At 43.1% G+C, this 15,142-nt stretch overlaps 1 protein-coding gene across 5 annotated transcripts in view; it reads left to right on the top strand.

The window, feature by feature from the left end:
• Window positions 1-212: 212 nt before the first annotated feature.
• The window catches only part of ARAP3 (ArfGAP with RhoGAP domain, ankyrin repeat and PH domain 3), a 293,655-nt gene continuing 278,725 nt past the window's right edge, over window positions 213-15,142 (top strand). The window contains exon 1 of one of the 5 annotated variants that reach the window (XM_033926806.1): window positions 213-231. The gene's annotated coding sequence lies outside the window, so the exon portion shown is untranslated. Of the gene's footprint in view, window positions 232-693; window positions 831-15,142 lie in introns of those variants that run through there. The other 4 variants (XM_033926807.1, XM_033926812.1, XM_033926811.1 and 1 more) reach the window with 4 other exon arrangements.

Genomic DNA, 15,142 nt, shown 5'->3' with positions numbered 1-15,142 from the left:
AAAAGGAAGATGTGCCACTCTTAAGTTCAAATTACAGGAAGCTACTGGACACAGTTGAGGTTTCCAGAAAAGTCTCCTGTTTTCAAAAGTGTGCAACATGAAAGCTGCAGCAATGGGACCAGTGGCACCAGCTCCGGATCCAGCAAGTTGACCAGCTGTTTTGTTCATTTTTGCAAATAAACCACTGGCTGATGTTCAGCTGAAACAGAGGCACCAGCATGACAGACAAAGGTGGGTGGCTTAACTTTGATGAATATAGGAGCTGATGGGTTCTTGCCAAGAAAAGCTGGAAAACACAGATTTTTTTTTTTTTTTCTATTTTGAGACTCAGATACGCTCTGAGAATCAAGTCCAAACAATAGAAACATCGAGCACATGATATGGATGATACATCTGTTCAGTACAGATTTGCATTAAAACAGCTGTGTGATCTTCCTCTCCCCCTCCCCCTCCTTTTCCATTTCATCACACGCTGTCCCTTGGACTGTGGGAAAAGAACAAAACCAAAACAGGAAATCCCAAATGCTAGGGTGTTTCCAAACACTGCCATGGATGGAAAACCTTTTCTGTCTAATGGGAACTCGCAGGAGGGAAAAGGAAGCTGGGACCCAGTGTTGATGAGTGCAGAAGCTCTGAACTGCAGAAGGAAGTTAGGACATTGGAGGGAGGGAGGGGGGGGGGAGAGGAGAATGGTATATGGATGCAGAGCAGCCCTTGATGCCGTGATTCGGGAGTGCACACTGGGCCATTGTACGCAGCCTGGATCGTGAGTCTCCTCTGCCTTCATGCCAATTGGCTGAGCAAAGATCGGGAGTGCAGGGCTCTAGCAGGTAAGGATCACCCAGGGGGGACCCTGAAGTTTAGACAAGAGCTCTAGACCAGGGGCTCTGAACTCAGTCCTTGGGATATCAGGTTTTCTGAACGTTCACAATGAATGTGCAAGAGAGAGTTTTGCATGCCCAGCCCCACCTTATATGCAATTCTGTCTCATGCATATTCATTGTTGATATCTTGAAACCCTGAGGACGGGGTTCTAAACCCCAGCTCTGGACTAATTAACCTGTGACCCACCCAGAACTTTCCTACCCTCTGCATTTTCTGCTCTTCACTCAATGTTACCATCCCAGGCTTTTCTTTTTGCTAGTAATATCTGAGATACCGACAACAAATAGTTACACTTTCTATCACTGTTGTTCTACGGTTTGGGCTCCGATCGCATCTTCACTAGGAATTCAGTGAAGTCTCCCAGGCTGGCACAATGTAGGTAAAGAGTTTGGTCTGTTGTGCTCTGTAGACTCTCAGGAATGGGCTAATTCATGGAGAACTCCTCTGTATACAGTACTTTTCATATCTGTTCAATAAATCGAATGGCAGCCGCATCCTGCCCGGGCTTCAGATTCCCTTGGCAGCCTGAGGGTCCCAACAGACAACCCCATTGTGGTGCATTCAGGGTCTCTCTGCAGAAACCTGGGTTTTGAAAATCTGCATCGTATTGCCAAAGTCTGTGAAATCCAGCTGCAAGAGCCCATTTGCCTAATTGTCAGACATAAAAGGAGATATTTCGGTATTATTTGTGGAAGTAGGTATTTGCTGGCTGGTGTGGGTTTTTGTTTTTTCTTGACTTTGTATATATCATGACTCATTAGGATCCTGTCTGGACTGTGATACATTTATACTTGACAAGTGCAACAATAATGAAAAGATGTGTAGTGGGGGGGAGGGGGGAAACGAGGGAAGGACTGCCCTGGGTGCCATCTTAGTGGGGGTGACAGTACCTTTCTGCCCTCCTTCCCCCTCCCCCATGCCATGCTGGGACCTTCTTCCCCCCCCCCCCCTCGTGCAAGGAACTTCTCCAGCTTGCTGCTCGCCCCGGCCTGGCTCCCTTCTGAAATCACTTCCTGGTTGCGGGTCCAGGAAGTGACATCAGAGGGAAAGCCAAGGTCAGCGTAAGGTTTAAGAAGTTGCGCATGTTAGTGAAGATTTAGAGGTGGGGAGTAGAAGAGAAGGCGCGAGTGTGATGGGGGGGGGGGGAAGGAGCAGGGGGTCAAGAGGAGGGCCCGGGGGTGCCACCACCCCTCGCTATGCCACTGTGCACAGGTCCCTTTTTAGGTAAAATGCTTTTATTATAGCAGAATGCTGTTTATATCTGTGCACTGAAATACACCACCTTTGTCACTCTTCTCTTCTCTCCTCCCCATCCCCCTCCCCCCCCCAAAAAAAGAAACAAAACCAACCATAAATGAACAGTCAAAGCAGTTGATATACAGGTTCTTGAGGCAATTGAGGGTTAAGTGACCTGCCCAGAGTCACAAGGAGCAGAAGGGGAAATTGAATCCAACTACCCCTAGTTCTTAGGCCATTTCTCTAACCATTAGGCTACTCCTGCACTTGAAAGTACATCATAAGAACATAAGAACATAAGCAGTGCCTCCGCCGGGTCAGACCATAGGTCTATCCTGCCCAGCAGTCCGCTCCCGCGGCGGCCCAAACAGGTCACGACCTGTCTGAATCACCAGAAGGGGCCCCCTTGCCACCTTGGTTTCCCATTGAGTCCTATCTTCCCATCGAAGTCCTAACCCTCTGGTCTTGCACATGCATGACCTGGTTGGGTTTCTATACTTATTACCTGGTTAGCTTTCTATACCTGTGTTACATCCCAGCACCTCTCTCAGTATCCCACGATCCCCCTATCCCTCAGGAATCCGTCCAATCCCTGTTTGAATCCTTGTACCGTACTCTGCCTGATCACTTCCTCCGGTAGCTCATTCCAAGTGTCCACGACCCTCTGTGAGAAAAAAAACTTCCTTGCATTTGTTTTGAACCTATCTCCCTTCAGTTTCTCCGAATGCCCCCTCGTACCTGATGTCCCCTTCAGCCTGAAGAATCTGTCCCTATCCACCCTCTCTATGCCCCTCATGATCTTGAAGGTCTCTATCATATCTCCCCTGAGCCTCCTTTTTTCCAGGGAGAAGAGCCCCAGCCTTTCCAACCTCTCAGCGTATGGGCAGTGTTCCAGCCCTCTTACCAGTTTCGTTGCTCTCCTTTGGACTCTCTCAAGTACTGCCATGTCCTTCTTGAGGTACGGCGACCAATATTGAACGCAGTATTCCAGATGTTGACACACCATCGCTCGATACAATGGCATGATGACTTCCCGATGACCTAATTCCTGATCTCAATTGTATCTATACAAAGTATAGACAGAGAGTCAAACATCTGCCCCAGGGATGTTATCAACATGGCAGATTTGGAAATACAAAATATCGCAGCATGAGAAAAGTGTACTTTTGGGCAATCATTTCATGTCAGAGCATTGTTTCAAGGACCTTATAGTATAGGGCACAGTTTTTCAACCGCCGGTCCGCAGGAAATGTTTGCCGGTCCGCACAGGGCCGGCAAGGTCAACATCTGAAGTCTGCGCTGGGACGGAGAGATCTTGGGGAGCCTCCGACAGTGGCTTTCTCCCCTCTCTGCAGCTCTCCTTTACTTCCCAGCGCAGTGATTCACGAAGGCAGCCTCGGTGCTTTTGCTGAGTCGCGGCTGCCTCTGATGATGCAACTTCCTCTTTCCTCAGAGGCAGTGCTTCTTTAGCTTCCAGCTGGCTTAGGGCGCTCTCTGACCAGGGGGCAGTTGCCCTAGTTGCACTCCCCTAAAACTATTCCTGTCATGTGTGACTGCAGTATTCTGTTAGCATGATATTTCTGTGTAGCATTCTGTAATAATTTGGCTTGTTCAGTTTTCTTGATAGTAGAGGGGATATATGTGAAGAGGAGGGGAGACAGGGGTTTTGTTGATCCTTGCTCTGAATTATTTGTATTTATAAAATGACAATTGTACAGAATATTGTTTCTTTTTATACTTTAATAAAATACATTCAATATAAAATCATAACTGAGGCTTGTGTGGATGGGATCAGATGATTTGTGGGGACCGAGCTCGCGGAGATGGGGCGGAAACGGGGTTTTTAAATTTTAGTCCTAGTAGTTTGCCGGTCCACAAAATAATTCTTTTGTTTCTGCCGGTCCACGGGTGTAAAAAGGTTGAAGAACACTGGTATAGGGTACCTTAGTGAACAGAAGATTAGGAAGATTGTTTACTCCTAGACTGTACCATAAATTGCAGAATGAAGGTCATTGTTTTTATTTCTAGATTCCAGGTTTCTCCAGAAATTGGGCATATGATAGTATCAAGTAAAGTCTATGCTTTCAGATTATGATTTCCGTATAGTGGTTCAAACTATAGCAATTCAAAAATTGGATTATTGTAATGTTCTTTATTTAAGCATTTTGTTATCCCAGCGCAGGGCCTTGCAAATAATTCCAAATGTGGTTGCACTTTGATATGGGGTGGAGACAGATTTGAACATGTTACACCAAGTTTAAGAAAACTCCACTGGTTACCTGTCAAATTATGTATTGTTTTCAAAGTTCTGGTGTTAACTTCCAAAGTCATTCATGATAAGATCCCTTGGTATCTAACACAATTGATGAGGCTTAATAGGGCAGAGTACGGTATTGGAGTTCAAGAAAGGATTGGACAATTTCCTGCTGGAAAAGGGGATAGAGGGGTAGAGATAGAGGATTACTGCACAGGTCCTGGACCTGTTGGGCTGTCGCGTGAGCGGACTGCTGGGCACGATGGACCTCAGGTCTGACCCAGCGGAGGCATTGCTTATGTTCTTATGGGAGAGGATGAGATAGTGGATGCTGCGGACGGACCATTTAGCCTTTATCTGCCATCATGTTTCTAGGTTTCTATAACCATAAAGCTCTATGACATCACAATGCAGTTGCACAGAGCCTTAGCCTATAGGAAGAGGAGATGCAAATGTTAAGAGCCTTAGCCAATGCGCTTCAAGAGAGCATAATAGGGCAGAGTACGGTACAGGGGTTCAAGAAAGGATTGGACAATTTCCTGCTGGAAAAGGGGATAGAGGGGTATAAATAGAGGATTACTGCACAGGTCCTGGACCTGTTGGGCTGTCGCGTGAGCGGACTGCTGGGCACGATGGGACCTCAGGTCTGACCCAGTGGAGGCATTGCTTATGTTCTTAATCAGCCGTCTAGATCATTAAGATCAGAGGGAAAGTTACAACTAGCAACAGATGGATTAATGAATGTACATTATTCTAATATGAGAACATCTATAATATCAGTTGAATGTGTTTTATTATGGAATAATCTAACAGGACAGCTGAGGTTGCTTTCTGATAGTCAAAAATTTAAGAAACTATTGAAAACAACTTTGCTTGTGGAGGCACTCTCTTGCTTGACTTAGGATCTTGATTGAAGATGTTTTAGATATGTTTGTCTACTTATTTGTATGTTGGTTATATGATGATTATGTTTGTAGTTTTGTAAACCGCTTAGATTTAGGCAGGTTAGAAATTTTTTTAATACATAGCCAGTAGGGCCAGCATCACTGAAATGTTATGGGCAGGTTACCACTTCCTGATTGCTCTGGCCACTGCCCTACCACTTATAGAGTATGTTGGTGATAGCTTTTAGTTCAAGTTCAAGTTCACTTTATTTTTGATGAATCGCCTATTTAAAACATTCTAAGCGATGTACAATTAAAAACAGATTATAAGAGAACATATAGTCATATTAGTAATACATTAATAACAGCTAAATAAATATTTGTTAAATAATTACATAAAACAGAAAAGATCTCTATATATAATGTTAAAAACAAACATGAAAAGAGGGAAAGGGGGGAAAAAGTTACATTTTCTCTTGATGGAGGAAAAAAACATATATTAATAATAATAATAATAATTTTATTCTTATATACCGCCATACCCAGCGAGTTCTAGGCGGTTTACATTAAATTAGATTAGGATTCGCATAGACTTGTAGATTTACAACAAATTTATCGGATTTACAACAACTGTAGCCAAAACTTGGCAGATGAAAAGGGAAATTTACAACAAGTTTAGCCAACTTCGTAGATGAAGAGGGCAGAATTACAACAAATTTATCGGATTTACAACGGATTTGGTCAGACTTGGTGGATGAGGAAGGAAGTGGGTAGGAGAAGCAGGGGGAGATAGGAGCTATCGTGAAGGGGAAGAGTCGGGTAGGGGGCCCTGAGAATATGTTAAGGGTCTTATTTGCTGAAAAGGTAGGTTTTGAGTGATTTTCTGAAGTCGAGGTAGGTGGGGGCCTCGAGTATCATTTGGGCTAGCCATGGGTTTATCTTGGCTGCTTGGAAGGCGAGGGTTTTATCTAGGAAAAAACAAAGGGAGGGGAAGAAAAGAGAAAAAAAAGGGGAAAAAAAGAAGAGATTAATTAATCGATAAAGGCATCATTGAATAAGAAAGTTTTTTTAAAACATAGTGTGACTCCACTCCTGGATATTTTGTGAAAGCATTACAAAGCTATATCCCCAGTCGTGCATTGAGATCAGCTTTTCCACGACTATTAACTGTGCCATTAAGGAGTCAGCTACGTTATACTTTTACTGCTAAGGCAATATTGGTGTACAGGATGCCGAGTCTGAATTCATGAGGTTTCCAGTTCAGTTTATTGCATTCATATCTCCTAATGATCTCTTTGTTCCTGGTGTCTTATTTGTTGTGTCATGTGTTTTTCATGTGTGAAGAAGGTGCAGTATTTTGCTAACTTGTATTATCTTTGTAGAGATACTGTTGTGATCCTGTTTGTTTTTTTCACTAGGTAATGTTTTCGGGCCTATGGTAATATTTACATAGTGCTGCCTTTTCACACACGAGGCTGTAACTTTTCAAGTCCTGGGAGTTGGTGCTATTAAGGTTCCGAGCGTGTTTTCCACACGTTTGTGTATAGTGTTTTTTTGCAATGGAAGGATTGTGTGCTGGCTTTACTGAGGTAACATCAAATCTTTAAAATCCCCCCCCCCTTTATTTTTTTTACAAAACCACTCAAGAGCTTTTTAGCGCTGGCTGGCACGCTGAATGCTTTGCGTTGCTCTGATGCTCATAGGAATTCTTTGACTATCGGAGCAGCCCAGATCATTCAGCAACGCTTGGCGCTAAAAACCTCTTCTTGTGCAGTTTTGTAAAAGGGGGGAGGGAGTAAGGTTTGTCCTAATATCAGCTTAAATTATGAGACACTGCCTCTTGAGGGATCTTCAAATACATTTACATTTTTTTCATAGGTGTGTTGGCTGAGGATAAGTAGGATTTATAAGAGAGAAGAGGGGGTAATATATTTTGATGTATTCATTGATTGCAAGTGCTGTTTATGATTTTGATTGTATGCATAATTTAAAGCACTTTGCTTTTGTTCTCGAATTAGGGAGGGAGGGGGGAAATATTTTGCAGTATTTTTTGATCGATTGTAAGTGCTGTCTATGAAGTTAAGAACATAAGAATTGCCGCTGCTAGGTCAGACCAGTGGTCCATCATGCCCTGCAGTCCGCTCACGCAGCACGATGGACCACTGGTCTGACCCAGCAGCAGCAATTGTATGTATATTTTAATGCACTGTTCTCAAACTGAAAATTATTAATAAAGATTTACAAAGAGAAGAGGCTGCAGGGCTCTATAGAGGCATAGGCAACATATATAAACACTTTTTTCAATTTATTTTAATTCAATTGCCTAAGAAGAGACATATATATATCAAATGAAGTTTAAACTGTTTAATTTTCTTGTCAGTTTATTCTTTGGTTTTTGATACTTATTTAATACCCACATTTAATAAAAGGGAAAGGGGATGGATATATTGGGGATGGATATACTGACTTTCTGTGGTCTGTGGTTGCTATCAAAGCAGTTGATGTATTATAAACAGGTATTACCTTCAACTATTTTGTTGACCTTTCATTCTGCATGTTGCCAGATGATTATACTGTAGACTTTGGCTCCACCCCAGCCCTGCACACTTTAGCCTCCCCAAATAGCTGAGCCACTGACAACCTATAATTATGGAAGGAATTTATTCAGATCTTTTTTTTTTTTTTAAACCCTGCTAAACTAACTGCTTTTACCACATTCTCTACTAAGGAATTCCAGAGTATAATTACAAGTTGAGTGAAAAGTATTTTCTCCGACTTGTTTTATATTTACTAGCTTCACCGCATGCTTCCTAGTCCTTGTATTTTTAAGAAAGAATAAACAAATAATTAATGTCTATCTATTTCATTCCACCAGCACCGACTGGTCATAGGAGGGACCCACTACAGGGCAATAAAAACCGCTGCTACATCAACATTTGAGCAGCAAAATGCCAGTCAGAAGAGGATAGGGAGAACTGCAACTGACACCAGCATGAAACTTCTATCTAGGCTCCACTGCTGGTTGGGAGAAATACCTTGGGTCCGCTGGGAAACAGTGATCATAACGTGATCAAATTTGAGCTGATACCGGGATTAAAGTCACAAAAGAAATTACTGTAGGGGCGTTTAATTTTCAAAAGGGTGACTATGATAAAATGAGGAAAATGGTTAAAAAGAAGCTAAAAGGATCAGTTGCAAAAGTTAGGACTGTAAATCAGGCGTGGATGTTATTTAAAAATACCATCATAGAAGCCCAGACCAGATGTACTCCACGTATCAGCAAAGGTGGAAAGAAGAGAAACAAGAGCCGGCGTGGTTAAAAGGTGAAGTGAAAGAGGCTATTAGAGCCCAAAAAACATCCTTTAAAGAATGGAAAAAAAGATCCGAATGAAGAAAATAAGAAGAAACACAAGCATTGGCAAGTTAGATGCAAAGCATTGATAGACAGCTAAGAAAGAATATGAAGAGAAACTTACAAAACAGGCAAAAACTCAAAGCAATTTTTTTAGGAACATTAGAAGCAAAAAACCTGTGAGGGGAATTGTGGGACCATTGGATGATCAAGGAGCAAAAGGGGTACTCAGGGAGGACAAGGCCAAGGCCATAGCGGAAAGACTGAATGAATTCTTTGCTTCAGTCTTTACAGAAGAAGATGTAAGAGATCTACCTGAACCGGAAATGGTTTTCAAGGGTGATGATGCGGAGGAACTAAAAGAAATCTCAGTGAATCTGGAAGATGTACTAAGCCAAATCGACAAGTTAAAAAGTGATAAATCGCCAGGATCAGATGGTATACATCCCAGGGTACTAAAAGAACTCAAACATGAAATTGCTGACCTGCTGATAGTGATCTGTAACCTGTCGCTAAAATCGTCTGAAGTACCTGAAGATTGGAGGGTGGCCAATGTTACACCGATTTTTAAAAAGGACTCCAGGAGAGATCCGGGAAATTACAGACTGGTAAGCCTCACTTCAGTGCTGGGCAAAATGGTAGAAACAATTATAAAAAATAAAACTGTGGAACAAGTAGACAAACATGATTTAATGAGACTGAGTCAGCATGGGTTCAGCCAAGGGAGATCATGCCTCACAAATTTGCTTGACTTCTTTGAAGGTGTGAATAAACATGTGGATAAGGGTGAGCCGGTTGATATAGTGTATCTACATTTTCAGAAAGCCTTTGATAAAGTTCCTTATGAGAGGCTCCTGCGAAAATTAAAGTGTCATGAGATAGGTGGCAAAGTTCAGTTGTGGATTAGGAATTAGGTTATCGAATAGAAAACAAAGGATAGGGTTAAATGGTCATTTTTCTCAATGGAGGAGAGTAAACAGTGGAGTGCCGCAGGGGTCTGTACTAGGACTGGTGCTATTTAACTTATTTTAAAATGATCTAGAAATTGGAACGAATGAGGTGATTAAATTTGCAGATGACACTAAACTGTTCAAAATTGTTAAAATGCATGCGGATTGTGAAAAATTGCAGGCGGACCTTAGGAAATTGGAAGACTGGGCGTCCAAATGACAGATGAAATTTAATGTGGACAAATGCAAAGTAATGCACATCGGGAAGAATAACCTGAATCACAGTACCAAATGCTAGGGGATTAGCGCCCAAGAAAAGGATCTGCGTATCATCGTAGACAATACGATGAAACCTTCCACCCAATGTGTGGCAGCGGCCAAAAAAGCAAACAGGATGCTAGGAATTATTAAAAAAGGGATGGTTAACAAGACTAAGAATATTATAATGCCCCTGTATCGCTCCATGGTGCAACCTCATCTGGAGTATTGCGTTCAGTTCTGGTCTCCTTATCTCATGAAAGATATAGTGGCGCTAGAAAAGGTTCAAAGAAGAGCGACTAAGATGGTAAAGGGGATGGAACTCCTCTCATATGAGGAAAGACTAAAACAGTTAAGGCTCTTCAACTTGGAAAATAGATGGCTGAGGGAAAATATGATTGAAGTCTACAAAATCCTGAGTGGCGTCGAACGGGTACAAGTGGATTGATTTTTCACTCCGTCAAAAATTACAAAGACTAGGGGACACTCAATGAAGTTACAGGGAAATACTTTATTTTTCCATGAAAATTTATTGAAATTTTGCAAAATACAAAAGGGGAGAAAAATACACAGGCAATGTAACAGGAGGAAATTTTTTTTCACTCAGAGAATAGTTAAGCTCTGGAACGCGTTGCCAGAGGATGTGGTAAGAGTGGATAGCATAGCTAGTTTTAAGAAAGGTTTGGACAAGTTCCTGGAGGAAAAGTCCATAGTCTGTTATTCAGAAAGACATGGGAGAAGCCACTGTTTGCCCTGTATCGGTAGCATGGAATATTGCTACTCCTTGGGTTTTGGCCAGGTACTATTGACCTGGATTGGCCACCGTGAGAACAGGCTACTGGGCTTGATGGACCATTGGTCTGACCCAGTAAGGCTATTCTTATGTTTTTATGTTCAGAGCTGGTAGCACAGAAGGCCAGCTTCATGTAATTAAGGAGCACCCAGTGCAGGGATAGGAGAAAAAGATGCTAGTGCATTCTGGAAGGTAGGAAATTAAAATAAAAGGAAGAGCAGCTGCAGGGCAACCAGAGAGTTTAAAGTTTCTAAGGGAGTATCTGGTGATGAGAGTCAGAGGAAAGAGGAAGAGTGGTGGGAGGAGGATGAAAGGGATGGAGGAAGTTGAGAGAGACCTGGGCTGGTGATACTCCATTGGGAAGACCCTGGGAACCATAACCAGTCTCACTCTAATTCATGAAGACGTGCAGCCAACACCTGGCTGGCCAGGAGCCACAAACAGCCTCCCCCCTTGGCCCTCAGTGCCCAGTGGCAAGTGAATACCACCCATCCCCCATGAGGAAGAAGATGAAAGAAGTTGTCTCCTCTTTCCCCTGAGAATGGGCAACAGCACCAGGCTACTATCGCTTTCCTGGGCATTCCAGCCAAGGGGGGTCCCTTTAGCATTGCTTTGATTTACAAATATTTTCTCTGCTTCTTTACCTGACCATGATATATTCTTCCTGGTAAACCACTGTGATGATTGAATATTGATGTCTGGATTTATTTTTAATAATTCATGATTCTGGGAAATAAGAGCAGCATTAATCAACCCTAGAGCCCTGGGTAAAGTTTTGTTCATGAGGCTCCCTCTCTCTCCTCTCTTGGTCTGGCAGCACCTTGTACTCCAGTCCGGCAATGCAGCATCCACTGTTTCCAAGGCATAAAAAGTGACATAAAAAGGCCTGGATTCATCGTTGGTTCACACCATGTGTTGGTTCTGCCAGTCCCACCTCTCAGAAAGAGCAAGTGATTTCAGAAGGAGTGTGACCAGCTACGGCTCCATGCCTTTAGACCACCTTTTTTTTAATTCCTGGGAAACATCTGTAGACAATCCCAATTTTTCGTAATATGTTGTATGGTAACCCCTTTATAATACAACTGGGTAATTGAATAAATTGAATATTGTTCCAAAGGAAATGTAGCACAAACAGCAAACAAGGAACAATAATAGTTATTAATACAGTTTCAAAAATGGCGTTTAGAATCCAAAAGTAGAGTAAAATAACTCAGCATAGGGAAAAACCCTTTTATAAACTTTCATAGAATCAATCATTGCACCATCTTGTTAGAATAAATGATTTTTAAATAACTTCATAGATTCATAAGTAATTCTTAAATCTCCATAATGTGAAAATAAAGTCCAAAGTCCAAAGTTTTGTGAAAAGCTAATATAAGTAAACAGATTTAGTTTCAATGTCTCTGCAGCGGTGACCCAGCGGGGTTCTGACGCGTTTCGCCGTCCTGGCTTCCTCAGAGAACCCGCTAATGCTGTGTGTGACAGTCTTGTCAGTTGGGTACCTGATTCAAAAGGATTCTTTTGGATTCTAAACGCCATTTTTGAAACTGTATTAATAACTATTATTGTTCCTTGTTTGCTGTGTATGGTAACCCCTGTCATCATAAGTAAGAGTTTATTATTAGATGATATTTGACTCTTAACTCTCATTGACATACCGAATAAAACAGTTTCATATGACAATGCCACCGGATTTTCCAATAGATTATTAACTTGATTCCATATAGATTTCCAAAAATTGAGTATTAAAGGACAATTGACTAGAAGATATCCAGGGTTTTCCTTTGTAAAATATGGTAACCCTTTCCCTCCCTCCCTCTTCACTGGTACAGATGCTTCCCAAGAATGAAAAAAAAAGGTGGTCTAAAGGCATGGAGCGGCTGCTGGTGGTCCTCCAGGAAAGGGTTGGGAACCACTGATCTAAATGATACCTTTTGATGGAATTCTTTGTGTCACATTATAAAATGGAACGTGTTCTGGCCATACAGCAGGGGCATTTAAAGAAATTTAGGAAGGTTTCGGAACCATTAGAGAAATACATAGAAACATAGAAATAGACGGCAGATAAGGGTCACGGCCCATCTAGTCTGCCCACCCCAATGACCCTCCCCTACCTTTCTCTGTGAATAGATTCCATGTGTCTATCCCATTTGGCCTTAAAATCAGGCACGTTGCTGGCCTCAATCACCTGAAGTGGAAGACTATTCCAGCGATCAACCACCCTTTCAGTGAAAAAGAATTTCCTGGTGTCCCCATGCAGTTTCCCGCCCCTGATTTTCCACGGATGCCCCCTTGTTGCCGCGGGACCCTTGAAAAAGAAGATATCTTCTTCCACCTCGATGCGGCCCGTGAGATACTTCAATGTCTCGATCATGTCACCCCTCTCTCTGCGTTCCTCGAGTGAGTACAGCTGCAACTTATCCAGCCGTTCCTCGTACGGGAGATCCTTGAGTCCCGAGACCATCCGGGTGGCCATTCTCTGGACCGACTCCAGTCTCAGCACATCCTTACGGTAATGCGGCCTCCAGAATTGCACACAGTATTCCAGGTGGGGCCTCACCATGGATCTATACAATGGCATAATGACTTCAGGCTTATGGCTGACGAAACTCCTGCGTATGCAACCTATGATTTGCCTTGCCTTAGATGAAACTTGCTCCACTTGATTGGCAGTCTTCATGTTCTCACTGACGATCACCCCTAAGTCTCATTCTGCTTCAGTTCTTGTTAGGATCTCGCCATTAATGGTGTAAGTCTTGCATGAATTTTGGCTGCCCAGGTGCATGACTGCATTTTTTGGCATTGAAGCTGAGTTGCCAGGACCTAGACCAGCGCTCCAGTAGGAGTAGGTCGTGCATCATGTTGTCGGACATTGAATTTATGTCTGTTGTGCTTTTGCCCACTACATTGCTTAGTTTGGCGTAAAGATTGATAATTTTTTTTAATTCTTTATTCATTTTCAGACTTACAATAAATGTGACAATATATCCAAACAAACTGACAAGAAATATATCGCTTAATAATCATTACGGATACAAATATCACCCAACCTTCCCACCCATTCCTATCTTGTAATCAAATATCATATACAATATGTAATTATAAAAGTATCCCCCCTCCCTCCCTTATCATTGAACACGTAAATTTAAGGGAAACAATGACATCTACTCAGTACAATACTTTGTTAATGGCTCCCACACATCTTGAAATTTCCTGAAACATCCCCGCTGTATTGCAGTAACTCTCTCCATTTTATAAACATGACATAAGGAATTCCACCAGAAATTATAATTTAATCTACTCCAGTTTTTCCAATTATACGTTATTTGTTGAATGGCAACCCTAGTCATTATGAGTAATAATTTATTATTATTTGTAGAAATTTGACTTTTTGCTCTCATTGCCATACCAAATAGCACAGTATCATATAATCTAATATAATAAAAGGCTAGACCGCGCATGCACACTTCCTATGCGTGCGTCCGTTTTCCGTGAGCTGTAGCGACCCATAGGAAGTGCGCATGCGTGGCTTACGGTTCTTTCAAAGACGCAGCGGTGGCTACTCTCACGATCCCCGCCTGCGTCGGACTTCCGACACAGGTGGGGATCATGAGAGGAGTCACCGCAGCGTCTTTCAACTAAAAAAAAAAAATACGGCAAGGCGGATGTCGGCCGCGGCGGCTGTTGGCGGCTGCAGGCCACGGGAGCTGTAGCCCGCCGCGGCCGAGCACGGAGACGGATCAAAGTTTTTTTCAACTTCAAAGACGCTGCAGCGGCTCCTCTCACGAGCCGCTCCTGCGTCGGAGAAGGCGGCGATCGTGAGAGGAGCCGCCGGGAAGTTACACTGCTGGGGGCTCGGGCTGTTAGGTCCGTGCAGGCTCCTCTCGCGGTTAATGGAGGGAGAGGGAATGCTGCAGCTGCTGCACAGGGAAAAATACACCAGCCTCGGCAGCGATTCAGAAACATTCCGCCGGGGGGAGGGGGGGAGAACTGCGGCAGATTGAAAGCAGGAAGGGGAGCCACGGCCAACGTTCCTGAATCACAGCTGAGGCCAGCGGATTTTTCAGCGAGACAGAAGGTGAAGGCAATATCGGAATGGAATGGAGAGAAGAGGGAGAACATGCTGGGCCGAGGAAATTCCCTGGACTAACTTTTTTTTTATTTTTATAAAAGTACAAAGGGGGAGAGTATTAAAAGAAGTGCCAGACTGGGCATGGGGGACAGCTTATGGGGCCAGGAACAGAGGAGAGAGAGATATGGTAGGTAATGGTCTGAAGGGAGAGAAGCTGGATCTGGGGAAAGAGATACTTGAAGGGAGGACTATTGGGGAGAGATGGTGGACCTGGGGGAGGGAAGTTGGACCTAGGGGTGGAAGGGAGGGAGAAATGTTAGGTCTGGGTGTGGAAAGGGGAGAGAGATGCAGCATCTCTTTTTTCCCTCCATCTTATTGTTCAGCATCAAGGGGGGAAGGAAGAAGAACAACAGAAAATGGAGGAAATAATAATCATGGGAGGGCAGAGAGCTGGGATA

This window comes from Geotrypetes seraphini, chromosome 18 (genome assembly GCF_902459505.1).
Source record: "Geotrypetes seraphini chromosome 18, aGeoSer1.1, whole genome shotgun sequence".
Lineage (NCBI taxonomy): Eukaryota > Metazoa > Chordata > Amphibia > Gymnophiona > Dermophiidae > Geotrypetes > Geotrypetes seraphini.
The sequence above is the reverse complement of the archived record's forward strand: the minus strand, read 5'-3'. Positions and strand labels throughout refer to the sequence as shown.